Consider the following 19,193-nt stretch of genomic DNA (forward strand, 5'->3'; position numbering starts at 1 on the left):
GATTTTCAAAATACGGACTCCATAGGATTGATCTGTTTACCCTTTATAAAAATCAAGATGTTTTGTACTGCTTATAGTAAATGTACTAACAGTGGGGTTTTCCATCTGCAGATTATACTGAATGACCAGCAGTTGCAGTGTTTCACAACAGAATTTCTCTACATTGCCGAGACTGAAGAAAATAAAAAAAAAGCAGTCTTCTGGCATACAGTATCATTTCACCAGTTTATATGGTAAGTAAATCTCACAATCATTCCTTTAGGCATTAAAAAGACTTTCACAGCAACTGAATCTCCTCACTACCTTCCAGTGGGAGCCTGTGCTTGAATATATTTTCTGTCAAGATGGAAGTAATATGGATCACATTGTGTTGGTCATGATGGGTAATAAAAGACTGACTGCTTCCAAGGCTACTTAAACATGATTCAGATCATGATGCTAGCAATGTTCCATTCAAGGAAATTGCTGCCTTTGAGGTTGAAATGCACTATCTTACTTTAGAACGATAGTGTTACATTCTCACGGAAGGAAGATCATTTAACGTCTTCCCCTGCACTCTGTATGTTGGACTCTGATACTTAATATGGATTGTTGGTAAGGATAATCTCTATTTTTGTATCTCTGTCCCACTTTCAAAAAGGCCCCAGTTCTTGGAGTGGTTCAGAGCCCTTTACCATTCCCCCTCCTTCTTGCCTTGCAGTCATGAATACAGATAGTAACCTACTGCATAACGTCTGATTTCTCATCCTCCTTTTTGTGGTCCGCTTCCACAAGGACAATTGGACCTGAGGCGCTCTGACATCATAAAGCTAAAGCAAGATGTTGTCTGACGTGAGGGCCACGCTGTTGCTTAACAAGCAGCAGGATACATTTATCTTGGTAATGAAATGAGTATCAGGATGTTCAAATGAAGACTAAGATGGTAAGAGTAAATAAATTAGGGCATTTTTTGAAACTTCTAAATTTGTATGAAAGTAATTTTGAGCATAAGAGTCTCAACTTCCCTATTGCTGAACTGGTTGGAATTGCCTAAAATGATGATGGTGAACATGCTATTCATAGCTTTTATTATTCCCATTAACTGTAGCATAGCCCTTCCTTGCTCAGTTTATCAGCTGGCTTAATTGCTACTGGTATACCATATCCTAAAACAAATGAATTGAGATGGGTACACTGCCACTTGGCTGGCAATAGATGTCTTTAGCTATGTCTTAATGTACCTCTACAGTTGGTTGGAGAGTGTTAGCAAGAGAGGTATGGGATTCAGAGAATTGTGGGAGGTTAAAAACACAAATTGAGATTTTGATTTTCTAAAGTGAGGTTGATTTTCAAAATAATACAGACTCCATAGAATAGATCTGTTTACCCTTTATAAAAATCAAGATTTTTTTGTACTGCTTATAGTAAATGTGCTAACAGTGGACTTTTCCATCTGCAGATTATACTGAATGACCAACAGTTGCAGTGTTTCACAACAGAATTTCTCAGCATTGCCGAGACTGAAGAACATTTTTTAAAAAAGCAGTCTTCTGGCATACAGCATCATTTCACCAGTTTATATGGTAAGTAAATATCACAATCCTTCCTTTAGGCATTAAAAAGACTTTCTTAGCATCTGAATGTCCTCACTACCTTCCAGTGGGGGCCTGTGCTTGAATATCATTTCTGTCAAGATGGAAGTAATATGGATCACATTGTGTTGATCATGATAGTTAATAAAAGACTGACTGCTTCCAAGGCTACTTAAACATGATTTAGATCCTGATGCTAGCAATGTTCCATTCAAGGAAATTGCTGCCTTTGCGGCCGAAATGCACTATCTCACTTTAGAACAATAGTATTATATTCTCACGGAAGGAAGCTCATTTAACATCTTCCCCTGCACTCTGTAAGTTGGACTCTGATACTTAAGATGAATTGTTGGTAAGGATAATCTCTATTTTTAGGTTTCGACCTGGCGAGGGGCACGAAGTGCCCCTCCCAGTTTGAAAACTTTTGTTTTCAGTAGAGATGTTCAGACCGCCTCTGTTTCCAATTGGCTAGCTCCATAAATGGAGACTAGCCATTGGGAGACAGAGGCTGTCAATCACGCTTTCCCCTGAAAACGCGATTCGGGGGCGTTTCCGTGTCTTTTTTTAAGTCCCACCCTCTCCTCTTCCCATTGGCTGGAATTTTACCTTCCAGCCAATGGGAAGGGGAGAGGGCGAAAAACACGCCCCCGAATCTGCCGGCCGGGACACCCCCGTGACGTCATTCCCCGGGCCGCGCTGTGATTGGCTGCCGGCCCGGGACCTGACTTGTTTTGTTTTGTCGGTAGATAAGAACGACACAGTAACGACATTACATTTAGGTTGGGATCCATCAGACTGTGACTCTATTATGTACTTCGCTGCCTAGCAATTGGGAATACTGCAAAACAGTGGAGTGTACATTATTATGTAATTAATCTCTATATTACACAGCGTCCAAAATAGCACAATGTAACCTATTTCCTAGAATAGTACGTCGGGGAAATCGGCACACAACTAGTGTACCAATTTAGGATCAAGAAGTAGGCTGTGTGCCCCGCACAATGATGGCTCCTTGCCCTGCTGCCTCAGGTTCCGCCCTTCGTGCGTGAGGTTAGAGGTCCCTCATTACGTCGGCGCTGCGGGCGGTTGCCTGTAGTCTCAGCAACGGCGGGCGGGGAGCGCCAAACTCAAAGCTGGAAATCCTTTGGAACCTGGGATCCTGCGGGGCAGAAGTGGGGACACCCAAAAAGCCGCTCCCCGGAGAGTACCAGAGTGGAAATGGCTGACCTCCTCTTCAACCAGCTGGTGGCCACGCAGATAAAGTGCAAGGACTGTGAGGAGAGGTGGGTTGAGAAATGGGGTGTCAATGGGGAGAACCCGGAAAATCTATAAGGGTGGTGTGAAGGGTCATATTGAGCGGATACATGCATACCTGTCGGCAAATAGTGAACGCCACGGTTGATAGACTTCTATGATATTTGGGTAGTTTTCCATTTGACTTCTGTAGGTACTATAGATTTGATTGCCTTAATTGTATTTGTGTTGATGATTGTTACTCGTATACATTTCTATATCGTTTTTATTGTTGCGCGCACCATAATATGATAAGCAAAGATGCATGGGGTATTATGTAGACACCTGATCAGGCCGCTTTCTTACGCAAAGATCCGTGGGAAGGGGCCTCCAAATGTAGGTGTCTGACGGCCTCCGCTCGAAGGCTGCTTTCCCCCGACGTGCGCACAGACCTCGGGATCTTCGGCAGGCCCCTCTCCACGCTCCATCACCCCGCCCTCCCGGCCCGGGTCTGGATAAGCACTCCAATGCCCGAGTGAGACTGATCGGTTTCCAGTGAGCCTCCACCGCCCAGACAGCAGCAGGCCAGGAGCGCTTATCGGCTTTTATAAATACACACACTCGGCTGTTTAGGCTGGAATTAACTGGGTCTTTCTCTAGTCGCAGCGCCTGTGTGGAGAGCCGGGGCCGCAAGATAGCAGAGGTGGGAAGGAACGGGAGGGAGGGAGCGGCAAAGGTAAGAGAGGGGAGGGGACCGCGGGAAGAGGGTAGAAGGATGACTCCGGCATTCTGAACTGTCACTGGTTACACACTCAATATGTCTGATACTGTCACTGTCAGAAGAGCCACTAGTCGCAAGAACAGGTTGCGTGAAGGGGTGTTATGATGACATCAAAGTGGGAGCAGGATGACGCCACAGTTCCAGCATTCTAAAATCACAGTGCGGCCATTGGCCATCACAAAGTCGGGCACAATGATGTCACGAACGAGTAACTGAGAGCTCGGAAACTTGCAAGCTGGATAGTTCTCAAAGTCGAGCGGAAGGGGCACGGGGCGATACAGGGTGGGTCATCATGACGTCATAGGAAGTGGATAGTGACATCTCAGTAACTTTCATTTCTCTTTGGGGGAAGGTGTCAATGAGTACATAATCCATTATTCTATCACCTTAACTGGGTTTTGACGTCGCAGATGGTGAGCCATGACATCACAGTAACTCTACCATTCATGTTCAGCGTAAGTGCTGATGCAGTGTAGATTGCCCGAGTGCAGGGGGGGGTACTTAGAATAAGGGCCTGCAGGTCCTGGCATCTGGACTTCCAAAAAGGTCACGTGTGACGTCACAAATGCGCGATCTGAGATCACAATAGCTCTACCATCCTACTGGGTGGCCGCACCAGTGCGGTGTAGCTTGCCACAGTGCAGTACAACGGGGGGCCTGGGCATCACAGCAGTGCAGCATGGCATCACTGTACCTACACTATTTCTTCTTAAAGGGAGGGCTATTATGATGTCACAATTGTGAAGTAAGGCGACATGTAGGGCAAGTTATGACATCACAATAACTCTAATGTTCTTGTATAACTGAAGTGCTAGTGCGAGGTAATTTGTCACAGTGCACGAGCAGTGGAAGTTACATAAGAATCTCGGGAGAGCTAGCATGAGACAACGCAAGAAGGTGCATTTTGCATCACAGAGATGGGTTTTGACTTCACAGTAGGGCTGATTTGTTACACTTTCAGTAGAAACACCAGCACTGCGTACCTGGCTATTCTGCATGAGGGATAGAGCAGACAAGCACGTAGTGCCTAATTAGGAATACAATGTGCGCCATGGCCCTTGTCCGGTGGCCACTGCAGCTTTAACCACCCATTGCCCCAGCCAGCACTGCCAACAATACCTGCACAACTATTAACCCTAACACTCCTACAAATTTGATAGTTCAAACATTTACAGGCACCAAAGCTATAGGAATGGCTTGGGCAGCAGAAATGAATCTTTTTAATATATATTGAATTAATAAACAGTTGTTACTCTGTGTATCTCGAAATTACACAGGCAGCGCCACCATGTGGCTGACTGTCATACGTGCTGGTGTTCACAATTATGTGCCAGTGCCTAGCACAGAAACCACCAGCTCAAATTAAGCATTGCATGCACGCAAGAGGATCGTTACGAGTCCACAACATGGTAATGACGTCACTGTAAAATAGCAAATAAAACATCTTTGGCGCATGCGGAAAATGGAAGTTGAATGCATTACAACAGTGGTTGTTATAAAGCCACAATTGCTTCACGATGACCTTGTGGTTCGTATGCACATGGACTGTGGGCCTTTTCATTCTGACATTTGCCACATATTTCTTACACAATGAGGATGTTAATTAATTCTTCCATTTCTCAGTTATTCAGCATTCACTAATCGCCGAGAATAGGCAAACACTGCCCAGGCTTACATTTGGTCATACAATAATACTTACGCTTTTGCTTCATTTCCTGGGCTTGGTTATCATTGCACAAAGCCACCAGTGACACTTCCAATCTTGATGCCCCATTTAATTGTGAACGTGACAGCAAACAACCCCAGCATGCCACACCTGATTAATAGTCGGATAGTAAATGTTGCTGATGCAAGAAGGGAAAATGTTGGCCATTTGAATGTGTTTGGGCTGCCCGAAGTGGCACAGCAAGGATGCCCTTGTACCCAATAGAATCTGGAAAATGGGCATACTCCCCTGATTTGGTAGTAAAAAGGCAGTAGTGTTTGAGGTGCAGTAGGCCCTGCAGACCCCTGTGCCTCCATGCCAGCACACCTGCTGTTCTATTGATGTGGGGGGGCTCTCAGTGTGTGTGGGGGGGCTCTCAGTGTGTGTGGGGGGGCTCGCAGTGTGTGTGGGGGGGCTCGCAGTGTGTGCGGGGGCTCTGTGTGTGTGGGGGAGGCTCTGTGTGTGTGGGGGAGGCTCTGTGTGTGTGGGGGGGCTCTGTGTGTGGGGGGCTCTGTGTGTGTGGGGGGGCTCTTTGTGTGTGTGTGGGGGGGGCTCTGTGTGGGGGGACTCTCTGTGTGTGTGTGTGTGTGTGGCATTTGCGAGAGATTAAGCTATTGGCATTGTAAATGACAATGCCATTTATTTATCTGTTTTCAAAACCAACACATAAATAAAAATGTTGTCATTTACAATGCCAATAGCTCTAACTTTTGCAAAGGCGAAACCGTTACATAGTAAATGCTTGTTTTTATTTCTGTCCCACTTTCAAAAAGGCCCCAGTGCTTGGAGTGGTTCAGAGTCTTTTACCATTCCCCCTCTTGCTTGCCTTGCAGCCATGAATACAGATAGTAGCCTAATGCATAACTTCTGATATCTCATTCTCCTTTTTGTGGTCAGCTTCCACAAGGACAATTGGACCTGAGGCGCTCTGACATCATAAAGCTAAAGCAAGATGTTGTCTGATGTGAGGGCCACACGGTTGCCTAACAAATAACAGGATACATTTATCTTGGTAATGAAATGAGTAGCAGGGTAGACAGGATGCCCAAATGAAGACTAAGATGGTAAGATTGAAGAAATTAGGGAATTTTTTGAAACTTCTAAATTTGTATGAACGTAATTTTGAGCATAAGAGTCTCAACTTCCCTATTGCTGAACTGGTAGGAATTGCCTAAAATGATGATGGTGAACATGCTATGCATAGCTTTTTTTATTCACATTAACTGTAGCATAGCCCTTATCCACTATTATAGGTATCTTTCATAGATTAATTAAACAACAGGGGGTGGTGATGGACAGAGCTTCTGAATTAAGCAGAATACTCTCACCCAGTCAAGAGATCAGGGCTTAATCCAACACCGTTTTTTTGCTCACTGCACCATCCCAGCTCAGAACCTGGCTATATGCAAATTAGTCTGTCCCTGGCCCAGTGTATCATGGGAACAGGGCAAACCAAACTACCAAGCCAATTCTTTCACTGGGAAGGAAACAAGCTACCGGGGACCGGTTTCTGGCATTTCAGCCGTCTTCGGCCCGGCTTGCTTGAATCCTGATGGTGCAATGAGCAAGGGACTCACGTCTGAGTATACCCTTCCACGCTTATGGTGGACAAAATAATTAAACAACAGGGGGTGGTGATGGACAGAGCTTCTGAATTAAGCAGAATACTCTCACCCAGTCAAGAGATCAGGGCTTAATCCAACACCGTTTTTTAGCTCACTGCACCATCCCAGCTCAGAACCTGGCTATATGCAAATTAGTCTGTCCCTGGCCCAGTGTATCATGGGAACAGGGCAAACCAAACTACCAAGCCAATTCTTTCACTGGGAAGGAAACAAGCTACCGGGGACCGGTTTCTGGCATTTCAGCCGTCTTCGGCCCGGCTTGCTTGAATCCTGATGGTGCAATGAGCAAGGGACTCACGTCTGAGTATACCCTTCCACGCTTATGGTGGACAAAATAATTAAACAACAGGGGGTGGTGATGGACAGAGCTTCTGAATTAAGCAGAATACTCTCACCCAGTCAAGAGATCAGGGCTTAATCCAACACCGTTTTTTAGCTCACTGCACCATCCCAGCTCAGAACCTGGCTATATGCAAATTAGTCTGTCCCTGGCCCAGTGTATCATGGGAACAGGGCAAACCAAACTACCAAGCCAATTCTTTCACTGGGAAGGAAACAAGCTACCGGGGACCGGTTTCTGGCATTTCAGCCGTCTTCGGCCCGGCTTGCTTGAATCCTGATGGTGCAATGAGCAAGGGACTCACGTCTGAGTATACCCTTCCACGCTTATGGTGGACAAAATAATTAAACAACAGGGGGTGGTGATGGACAGAGCTTCTGAATTAAGCAGAATACTCTCACCCAGTCAAGAGATCAGGGCTTAATCCAACACCGTTTTTTAGCTCACTGCACCATCCCAGCTCAGAACCTGGCTATATGCAAATTAGTCTGTCCCTGGCCCAGTGTATCATGGGAACAGGGCAAACCAAACTACCAAGCCAATTCTTTCACTGGGAAGGAAACAAGCTACCGGGGACCGGTTTCTGGCATTTCAGCCGTCTTCGGCCCGGCTTGCTTGAATCCTGATGGTGCAATGAGCAAGGGACTCACATCTGAGTATACCCTTCCACGCTTATGGTGGACAAAATAATTAAACAACAGGGGGTGGTGATGGACAGAGCTTCTGAATTAAGCAGAATACTCTCACCCAGTCAAGAGATCAGGGCTTAATCCAACACCGTTTTTTAGCTCACTGGTCCCCGGTAGCTTGTTTCCTTCCCAGTGAAAGAATTGGCTTGGTAGTTTGGTTTGCCCTGTTCCCATGATACACTGGGCCAGGGACAGACTAATTTGCATATAGCCAGGTTCTGAGCTGGGATGGTGCAGTGAGCTAAAAAACGGTGTTGGATTAAGCCCTGATCTCTTGACTGGGTGAGAGTATTCTGCTTAATTCAGAAACTCTGTCCATCACCACCCCCTGTTGTTTAATTATTTTGTCCACCATAAGCGTGGAAGGGTATACTCAGACGTGAGTCCCTAGCTCATTGCACCATCAGGATTCAAGCAAGCCGGGCCGAAGACGGCTGAAATGCCAGAAACCGGTCCCCGGTAGCTTGTTTCCTTCCCAGTGAAAGAATTGGCTTGGTAGCTTGGTTTGCCCTGTTCCCATGATACACTGGGCCAGGGACAGACTAATTTGCATATAGCCAGGTTCTGAGCTGGGATGGTGCAGTGAGCTAAAAAACGGTGTTGGATTAAGCCCTGATCTCTTGACTGGGTGAGAGTATTCTGCTTAATTCAGAAACTCTGTCCATCACCACCCCCTGTTGTTTAATTATCTTTCATAGATTCACATGCCTGAATCGTTCCCCGTCGTCGGGGTGGGAGTCCCCGGTACATATAAAGAGTAATGTCATATAGACATATACATAGTAATAGGCCAGAGGCCTCTCAGTAACATATCCATGTTGTTTTGTAAAAAGGACCAAACTTTGGCCAAGAGCCAATCAGATATCACCACCCTCTAGAACGTTCCTGGAATGAGCCCTAGTCCCTCAGATTTTCTACTGCACGTCGTGCTAAGGGAGTCTCCTCTGAGCTCTGCTCAGTTTTTCTGGTATTCTTGACCTTTTTCAATATTATTCTCTCAGAAGATGTTCTCTGTGAGGAGTTCTTCAGTTGAACATGGCTGAAACTCCTAAAAAAGGGCTATTTAGATCCTGTGCCTCTTGTGGAAAAAATAGGCTTCATGTTGATGACAGACATGAAGACTGCCTTTACTGTCTCTACCCTGACCACTCTGCAAAGGATTGCAAGGTCTGCCACACTTTTTCGACATAAACTCTGAAGGACAGAGAGGGACGCCGGCTGCTATGGCTCCAGAGACTTAAGGACAAGTACCGGGTTGTCTCTTCATGCGAGATTGAGTGTTCCATCAAAAGTACTCATTCCTCTCCCAAAAGGCCTAGAACGTCCTCCCCAGGACCATGTTTGGAGCCACCTCAAAAGAAGACGCCCAAGTCTTCAGAGCCATGGCTGGGAAGGTTTGTCTTCAGGATACTACCTTCAAAAAGCCTATCATGACATCTTCAGTGGTGGCTGTAACAACGTCGACAACAATCTCCACATTGATGGCATTGTCATTCTCCTCAACGTCGACGACTACTTCAGCCTAGTCGTTGACGGGTAGGTCCATTCCATCTGTAATAATAATTTAAAAATCGACGACGAAGCCCCCATCGACGAGCGCTTCCTCGTCGACGAAACAAAAATCATTGTTGACGACTAAAGCCCCATCGTCGTCGATGAAACCTTCATCGTTGACTAAATCCTCGTCGACGTCAGTGAAGCCTCCGTCGACAGTTCCATTGTCGACGAAGCCGTTGACGAGACCATCGACGTCGACACCAGCGTCGATGAGAACGAAGCAGTCGACGGGACCATCGACGACATCTCCAGCGTCGACACTGCCGTCGACTAACAAAACACCGTTGACGAGGCTGCCATCGACAGTTCCATCGTCGACAAAGACGCTGCCGTCGACGCCTGCTATAACTGTCGATGTTCCCCCGTCGACGACCACACCGTCGACTGGCTCGCCGACGACAGGATCACCTTCATTGAAATACTCGTACACACACTTCAGGATAACTAAGCGTACTGTGACACCAGAATTGATGTTACCAAGTAGAGTCCAGCCACTGCCGCGGCTCATTTGTTGGACACAGAGGATTCTGAGGATGGCTCACTATTTCAGACAGCTACCAACCCATCAGAACTTAACATTAAAATCCATGAAAGTTCTGAGTGTGTAGACCTGGATCAGGCAGGAATGGATTTCCAGGAGGAATATCACTCTACTCCTCCTCCACCTTCACAACCTATGGTGTGTCTTCCAGCATCCATAGTGACGGATTTACAATTTCTCATTGCGGACTATAAGCAGCGGTTTCCTTCCAATACGCCTCCTCCAGTAGGGCCGCAATCGCCACTTGTGACACCTACCCCTCCACTTCGCCCTGGCCGCCTCCGCTAGTCATTCAACCGGACACTGCTTATTTGTCTCCTTTACCGTCTTCTGATGAAGAAGAGGCAGCAGGAGCACAAGACGAGGACGAACAGCAAGAAGGAGAACTGCAGGAAGTCGAATGGAATGAATACGTTATTCCAGATCCGGCTTCCCCTGACCAAGCACAGGCAGACTCGCCTCCGGAAGACATTGGAGGGTTCCATAACATCTTGGAAAGGGCTGCTTCAAGATCCAAGATCCAAATGACCACGCAACCTCAGGATTGCTTCCTGTATGACTTTAAAGAGCCATTTCAAAAGGCTGTGAGATCCATCCCCATTATTGAGTATATTTGGGATCAGGGAGTGAAAATAGTGAAGAATCTTTCATCTTTGGCTCCAGTCCTACCCAGGCTCGACAAAAAGTATAAGGCTCCTGACACAGCTCCTGCATGCCTTACAAGTTGCACAAAACCAGACTCTGTCATTACCCAGGCTGCGCAGCGTAAATCTAATAATCCATCGGCGGCGTTGACTGCGCCACCAGATAAGGAGGGTCGTAAACTGGATAATATTGGCAAAAGGTTTTCATCCATGTCGGCCCTCACTGTATGAGCGGCTAACTCCTTAGCCCTGTTAGGGCGCTACAACCGCCAAATGTGGGCGGATATTGCTCCATATTTGGGTACTATCCCAGAAGACCAGAAAGAGGAAGCAAAAAAGATTCTCCTTGAGGGCTAACATTCAGCCTCGGAAATGATCGACGTGGCGATGGATATCGCCTCCACAGGATTCAGACAATTGGCAGGGGCTGCGGTCCTAAGGGTCCAAGGATGGCTTAAGGCCACATCTTTCCGACCGGAAGTGCAGGCCAAGATATTGGACATGCCGTTTGATGGCCACCTGCTGTTTGGGAAATACTTAGTCGAGATGCTGGAAGGTATCAAAAAGGATACTGATACTGCGAAAGCCCTAGGTACTCTTCAGTTCAGAAATACTTCCTTTCAGGGCTCCAGAGGAAGAGGACAACCTTCAAGAGGTAGCTATCAGGGGTACAAATCATCGTACAGCTCAAACCAGCAGTACAAACCCCAGTACCAACAAAGGCAGCAGCAACAAAATCAGTCTTCATACAACAAATCTTCCTTTCGTGGACGAGGAGGGAAGAAAGACACAGCCAGAAGACAATGACCTCTTTCTACCGCAGGCCTCCATTTCTTCTCCACCTCACGCAGTTGGAGGAAAAATCTCATCTTTCCTCCACAATTGGCAGCAAATTACAACGGATCGTTGGGTCCTTCAGCTAGTTCAGTTCGGACATTCATTGGGGTTTGTGGAAACTCCTCCTTCGAATCCTCCACGTCCAATGAACCACAAGAATCTACATCTCCTACAAAAAGAACTCTCTATAATGCTCCACAAAAGAGCTATAGAAAAAGTACCTCTGGATCAGAAAGGCAAAGTATTCTATTCCAGATTCTTCCTAATACGGAAAAAGGAGAAAAAAATGGAGACCTATATTGGACTTACGAGACCTCAACGGATACCTCGAGAAACAGTCGTTCCGTATGGTGTCCACCCAGGAGGTGCTGCAGCCCCTCGATTCAAAAGACTTCATGGTGTCTTTAGACCTACAAGATGCCTATTTCCACATACCGATTCACAAGAACCACAGACAATTCCTCAGGTTTGCGGTGGCAGGCAGACACTACCAATTCCAGGTGCTGCCCTTCGGACTGAAATCGGCTCCTCACATTTTTACAAAATGCCTGTCTCTGGTGGCAGCATATCTTCGCCAACACCATCACCAAGTCTTCCCATACTTGGATGACTGGCTCGTCAAGGCACCTACTTTCGCAGGCGTGAGCAGGTCCTCAGACGCCTGTCTGCAACTCTTCAAAAACCTGGGACTCCCTCTCAACCAAGAAAAGTCTGTACTTCAGCCTTCCCAACGCCTCACTTTCTTGGGGGCAGCCCTGGATACGGATCAGAAAAAGCCTTACCTTCACAGGAACGTCCGCTCAAACTCGGGTCTCTGGCAGAGCAGATTCAGGCCAAGAAGACTATCACGGGGCGCCTGTACAAGTCATTGTTGTGGATGATGTTTTCCAACATCTTGCTGATCCCATACTGGCGTCTTCGTATGCAGCCGCTGCAGGAGGCACTATCCACTCAGTGGATCCAGTGTACAGGATCCTTCGACGATCTAATCTCGATCACTCCATCTATGGTGCAGGCCGTAGACTGGTGGCTTCAACCTCAAAATCTGGACCAGGGCCTTCCATTCCTACTACCAATTTCACCACATGTGATCACCACATTTGCTTTATTGGAGGGATGGGGTGCGTTTCTGCAAGAACTCCAGATCAACGGGCTATGGTCTTGGACAGAAAAACAGCTGCATATCAACCTTCTCGAATTGAGGGCAGTCTACCTGGCACTAAGAGCATTCCTGCCCTGGATCAAGGATTCCCCAGTGCTTGTGAGAACGGACAACACCACCACAATGCACTATCTGAACAAACTAGGGGGAACTCGATCTCTGACGCTGTCGCTAGAATCTCAACGTATTTGGGAAGTGGCTACTTCAAAACAACATTTCTTTATGGGCAGAGTATGTCCCAGGGGCAGACAATACCCTGGTGGACTCTCTAAGCAGGCAACGCTCCATCTGCCACGAGTGGGAGCTGGATCAACATCTTCTCAACACCGTATTCTCCCATTGGGGCAAGCCTCACCTGGATCTATTTGCGACACAACTCAACGCAAAATGCCAATATTACGCAAGCTGGCATCCCCAGAAGTGGTCTCTCGGGAATGCATTTTTTTTCGCATGGTGCAGAGTCTTTGCTTACGCATTTCCTCCATTTCCCCTGATTCCCAGGGTTCTCAGGAAAATGAAGGCAGAGCATTGCACCCTAATCCTGATAGCCCCGGCGTGGCGACACCAACACTGGTTTACGGAACTTCACCTCCGGTCGCTGGAACCGCCAATTCTATTCAGGCCAAGCCCGACTCTCCTGACAATGAACCAAGGGCAAGTCCAACATCCGGATCCACAATCTCTCAAATTATCGGCTTGGCTCCTGAGTACAGAGAGTTCCAGAACGTAGACATTCCTCAAGAATGCAGGGTAGTCTTGGCCCGGGCCGACAGTACCAACAAGACGTATTCCCTGAAGTGGAAAAGATTCTGTATATCGTGTAAGACAAACAGGATACACCCATTTGAGTCTTCGCCGGCACAGATTCTACCTTATCTGCTTCATTTGGCTAACTCGGGGTTGGCCCACGCCTCAATAAAAGTTCACCTGGCGACTATATCTCGGTATAGCGGTTCTTCGTCTGGTGCTTCTCTCTGGTCCAATAGACTGATCAAGCAGTTTCTGAAAGGATTGTTCAGGACATACCCTCCAGTGAGAGCTTTGCCACCTACCTGGCAGCTCCAAATCATACTGGCTCAGTTAATTGAAACATCCCTTTGAGCCAATACACAAAGCCGACATCAAATATTTATCATGGAAATCAGCTCACTTACTAGCGCTCACATCAGCAAGAAGAGTGAGTGAGCTCCAAGCCTTCTCCATTCAAGACCCTTTCTTACAGTTCAAACAGGACAGAGTTATCTTAAGAACTAATGCTAAATTCATACCAAAGGTTCCATCCAACTTTCACCTGAATTAACCTATAGTTCTGCGGTCCTTCTTCCCGAATCCAAGCACCGCAGCAGAAAGGTCTCTCCATGCCTTAGACCTAAAAAGATGTCTGAAGTTCTACATCCTTAGAACAGAACAATTTCGAAAATCCAAACAACTATTTATTGCCTTTAGCAGGCCCAGGAAAGGTCTTCCATTAACAAAGCAGTCCATCTCAAGGTGGATCTCGGCAGCCATTACTTTCTGCCACCAGCAGGCAGGACATCCTCTGCATTCTAAAGTCTGGGCCCACTCCACTAGAGCGGTCTCCACCTCTATGGCGCTCTTCGCTAGAGTACCCATCATCGACCTATGCAGAGCGGCGACATGGAAGACACCTCATACATTCACCAAGCACTACTGCTTGGATTCAGAACTGATGAAGGATGCGGCGGTGGGTCAAGCGGTTCTCAGCCATCTATTTCACTAGAGGTGAAACTTCTTCCTTTCATCCCTCCATCCTATTACCTTCTTGCACATTTCTCTATGTTTAGAGTATCGTATTACTTGCTGTATTTCACGATTGATATTCGATTATCAAGTGATTTTACATGTTGTTCTATACGAAATGTGCTGGTTATTGCTTGCTACTCTGATTCAGGCATGTGCATCTATGAAAGATACCTATAATACTGGATAAGAAATGCGTTACTTACCTGTAACTGCAGTTATCCAGTATTGGTATCTTTCATAGATTCATATGCAACCCACCCGCCTCCCTTGGAAGGGCTCACCTTGGTTCTCTCAGTAGGTACTACTTAGCACTGGGCTTACGAAAATCTGAGGGACTAGGGCTCCTTCCAGGAAGGTTCTAGAGGGTGTTGATATCTGATTAGCTCTTGGCCAAAGTTTGGTCCTTTTTACAAAAGGACATGGATATGTTACTAATGAGAGGCCTCTGGCCTATTACTATGTATATGTCTATATGACATTACGCTTTTTATGTACCGGGGACTCCCACCCAGACGACGGGGAATGATTCAGGCATGTGAATCTATGAAAGATACCAATACTGGATAACTGCAGTTACAGGTAAGTAACGCACTTCTTCCTTGCTCAGTTTATCAGCTGACTTAATTGGTACTGGTGTTCCATATCCTTAAACAAATTAAGTGAGATGGGTTCGCTGCCACTTGGCTGGGAAAAAGATCTTTCATCTTTAAATAAACTTTATTTGGTTTACATACTAGAAAACCATAAAAAGTTACAATTCATCTATAAAAATGTACAAAGCGCATAATACATAACTGGATGTACAATACAAATATTCCAATTTATATACAAAGATTACCGGAGTAAAAAGGACATCACATTGTTTCAATTTAAAAATTAATTCATAAAATGCAGCAGCCAAGTCTTTTAGGGGTCCATACATTTTCTGTACCTTAGGGAACATTTCAGAAAACCAACCACAAACAGAATACATTCAGGCTTTAATAATTGCAAAAAATAGCGGGCGGGGCGAACCTGTAAAAAAATTACCTTTTTAGGTCTCGCTGTCCAGCGAAAGACCTGTTGCTGCCGGCTTGCCGGGAATGTGAGACAGGGGATGTGCATGCGCAAGCCCTCAGCGAATTCACCTCGTGGGCGCGCACGCCCAGCCCTGCGCCGTGCACATTTCCTGTTGCACAATCCCGGCAAGTGACGAACACATACACACACACAGCCACACTACGCATGCACACACATACACAGGCAGGCAGGCACACACACACGCAGGCACACACCCACGCAGGCAGGCACGCACGCACACACACACACACACTCACACTCAGGCAGGTACACACACAGGCAGGCAGGCACACACACACGTACACTGCATACACACACGCACACACACACGCACACACACACACACATACGCACACAAGACCCCCATTCTATGTACTCACGGGTCATTGCTGGCCGTGCTCCAAGGTTCGCAGACACCGAAACTCCACTCTCTCGTACTCTCCTGACGTCACTGATTGCCGCTGGACCGACCTAGCGCCGTTTCACTCCGCCCTCGAGACCCTACACCCTATTGGTTAACTGGACACCACGTGATTTGTGCTTGTTTTAGTTAATTGAAAGTGTGCACCAGAGGCAGGATTCTCAAGATACAACTCTGATTGCTGTCGCTTGAAGTTCTAATACTCCGTTTATACAGGTATCTGTTGCCATGGAAATAAACCTTACATTGCAAACACAGGACTGCAGCTTCAAGTGTGCCTGAGTAAGGTTACTAGCCCCGCAGCTTTAGATGAAGCAAAGTCCCATCAAAGAGCACCAATAGAAATGACCTCCAAGTTTACTGAACTAGAGAAATAGTTCTCAGTTATTCATTTCTGTAACTGCCGCAAACCCCAAGGCACTTTGTTTCCAAGCTCATTTCTGTGCTACGGCACACTGTGGGAGTAGCAATCCACAGCTCGAGTTGGATGCAAGTCCGCTGTCTTCATAGTATTAAAACACCTCTTCGCAGAAGAGTTAACACTTCGGCTGAAACAGCGCTACACTTCTTCAGCAGGCAAAAACAGATAGGACAGTAGCAGAACAAGTTTTAACCATCACAGGCAAATACAAATTAAACATCAGTAGTGCAAGCTTGACTTCCTCGCAGAACAGCACAGCATAGTAGAAGTAAAGAGGGATTCTCTCTCACAGGAGGGTGCAAGTGTGATCCTCTGTTGGACAGATTCAGCAGGCAGACTAGTACATGCTTTCATCGCTCACAGAACGTGCTCAGTTAAGGCCCGAGTGACATGTAAGTCACAGACCGATGTCTGGACTGAGATGAATGCAGGTGGAGCACCTCATGCATGTCTGTGCTGCACCCCATCTTGAACAGGCCCAGCACGTGTTGCGGGTGCTGCCCTGTGAGGGCTTCCAGTGAGTGTGTATAGTCGACATGGGTAAAGAGGGTAAACAGGCCTTCCCATTGCTCCCTTCGCTGACTCCGGATTATGGGAGAACTCCCTCTCTCCATGCATTCACATTGAATATTCATGGGATGTTTTAAGGTGTCCTCTTTTTTTATTTTTTTTAACTCCTTTTTTTTTTCCCTTTGGTCGAGCCTGGGAAGCGCATGCCCTGCTCTGTGAGGTATGCTGTATTCAAGTATGGCCTTGAAGCTCCGCCCACTCTCCGCCCATATTTTTCAATGGCTTGTGTCATTGCCCTTCAGAAATGCTGGCTTCTGATTTGTTAATAGGCTTGTTAGTCCCTCCTTAAAACCACCTTGTCTTAATTTTTTGTAGTCTCTCATGAGGACTGGCTCTTTTACTTCTGTTGTTACACAGTGTGTCTTATTTAGTCTGTATGCACTACTTTCTTTAATGAGTTTCTCCTACTGCAGGCACAACATACTTTTATGCAACGCTCCGGCACCATGTGCGCTTTCACTTTCCAAGCAGCCCGGGACAATGGCGGCCACTTCTTAGCAAATGCAACAGGTCTCGCATACAAGAGTTTGAGCTGTTGACATTGTAAATGACAATGCCTTTTATTTATGTGTTAATTATCAAAATATAAATTAAATACATTGTGATTTAAAATGCCAAGTGCTCAAACCTTCGCAAATGCGAGACCTATTGCACTGCAAATGCTTGTTTAAAAGAGATTTTAAAAAGAGCCTCTGAGGGGCTTCATAAAAATTACAGAAAAACACAAAGTGCAGCAGATCCTGAGGAGACATTCTGTCGCAGCCACAGGGTGCTAACACTTGTCCTTTGTGACTCCCCTTCGGTACGGCTAATAAAAGATGGAAATAATCCAATCTAAACCTGATCAATAGGAAACGCTCGTGAGCCGACAAAGGCCACGAGAGATATGGCTTCATATCTAGAGCTGATTTAAGCATCATGTGCTTACGGACACTAGTTTTCAACAGTTCCACTTCCTCTCTTTTAGATTTTTTACGCATAATAAAAGATTGTTTCACAAAAGCCACATCTGCCCTGGTAATACAGTCAGGTATTAAAAAAAGATCCGGACGCCCCAACTCTCTAAAGCACCCATTTAAATACTTTAACCACGGTATATCGATCATGTCCTAATGTACAAGCTACAGTTGTTAAGTGTTCACAAATGACGTATGGGATTCAGAGAAGTATGGTAGGTTAAAAACACAAATTGAGATTTTCTAACGTGCAGTTGATTTTCACAGTAATGCTGACTCCATAGAATTGATCTTTTTACCCTTTATAAAAATCAAAATGTTTTGTACTGCTTATTGTAATTGTGCTAACAATGGACTTTTCCATCTGCAGATTATACTGAATGACCAGCAGTGGCAGTGTTTCATAACAGAATGTCTCTGTACTGCCGAGATTGAAGAAAAAAAATGCAGTCTTTCTGCATACGGTACAAAAGGGAGTGGTGATGGACGGAGCATCTGAATCAATAAAACACTCACACCCAGTCAAAAGATCTGGGTTAAATCCATCACCGTTCTTTAGCCCACTCTGCCACCCCAGTTCAGACACGGATCTGGGTTTAATCAGAAACCAGTCCTCAGAAGCTAGTTTCCCGTCCAGGGACGACATGGCTTGGCATTTCGGGCTGGACTGTTCCCATGAGGCACAGGGTCAGACTGATTTGCATATAGCCATGTATGAACTGGGGTGGCAGAGTGGGCTAAAGAACGGTGATGGATTTAACCCAGATCTTTTGACTGGGTGTGAGAGTTTGATTGATTCAGATGCTCCGTCCATCACCACCCCCTTTTGTACCGCTTTTGGCCGCCATAAGTGTGGCAGGGTAGGCACAGGTGGGCGGTCTGCCTCCCAAATAATTTGGAGCCATAGGGGATTATGATCGGAATGTGTTCTTCCCAGGTACTCTGATTTGGCAAGGAGCGGGAGCATTGACTGGGTGCCAATTATCCGGTCTAACCGGACATGCAGGTAGTGAACTGATGAGTAATAGGAGCATATTCTTTCTGCGGGATGCTGCGCGCACCATAAGTCATATACCTCCCAGTGTGAGAGCCAGTCCCAGAACGCTTGCGCATTAGACGTCACTGCTGCAGCTCGGAGGGGAGGGAAAGATCGGTCTAGGCGTATGTCCAGCACCATATTGAAGTCCCTGCCATGCTACCTGGGGAGAAGGATGAGTTGTCCCCGAGCACAAGCAGACAATTTTCAGTAATTTCTTAAGAGAAAAGATAAACCAAATCAAATTCTTTCTTTTTCAAAGTTCATTAAATCAGTTCTTT

At 46.3% G+C, this 19,193-nt stretch overlaps 1 protein-coding gene across 1 annotated transcript in view; it reads left to right on the plus strand.

The window, feature by feature from the left end:
* LOC147708272 (uncharacterized) overlaps positions 1-19,193 on the plus strand; it is a 413,470-nt gene that overhangs the window by 59,192 nt on the left and 335,085 nt on the right. The window contains exons 6-7 of the mRNA XM_086925333.1: positions 112-233; positions 1,439-1,562. The gene's annotated coding sequence lies outside the window, so the exon portion shown is untranslated. The remainder of the gene's footprint in view (positions 1-111; positions 234-1,438; positions 1,563-19,193) is intronic.

The sequence above is a fragment of the Lissotriton vulgaris genome, chromosome 6 (assembly GCF_964263255.1).
Source record: "Lissotriton vulgaris chromosome 6, aLisVul1.2, whole genome shotgun sequence".
In the NCBI taxonomy this organism is placed as follows: Eukaryota; Metazoa; Chordata; class Amphibia; order Caudata; family Salamandridae; genus Lissotriton; species Lissotriton vulgaris.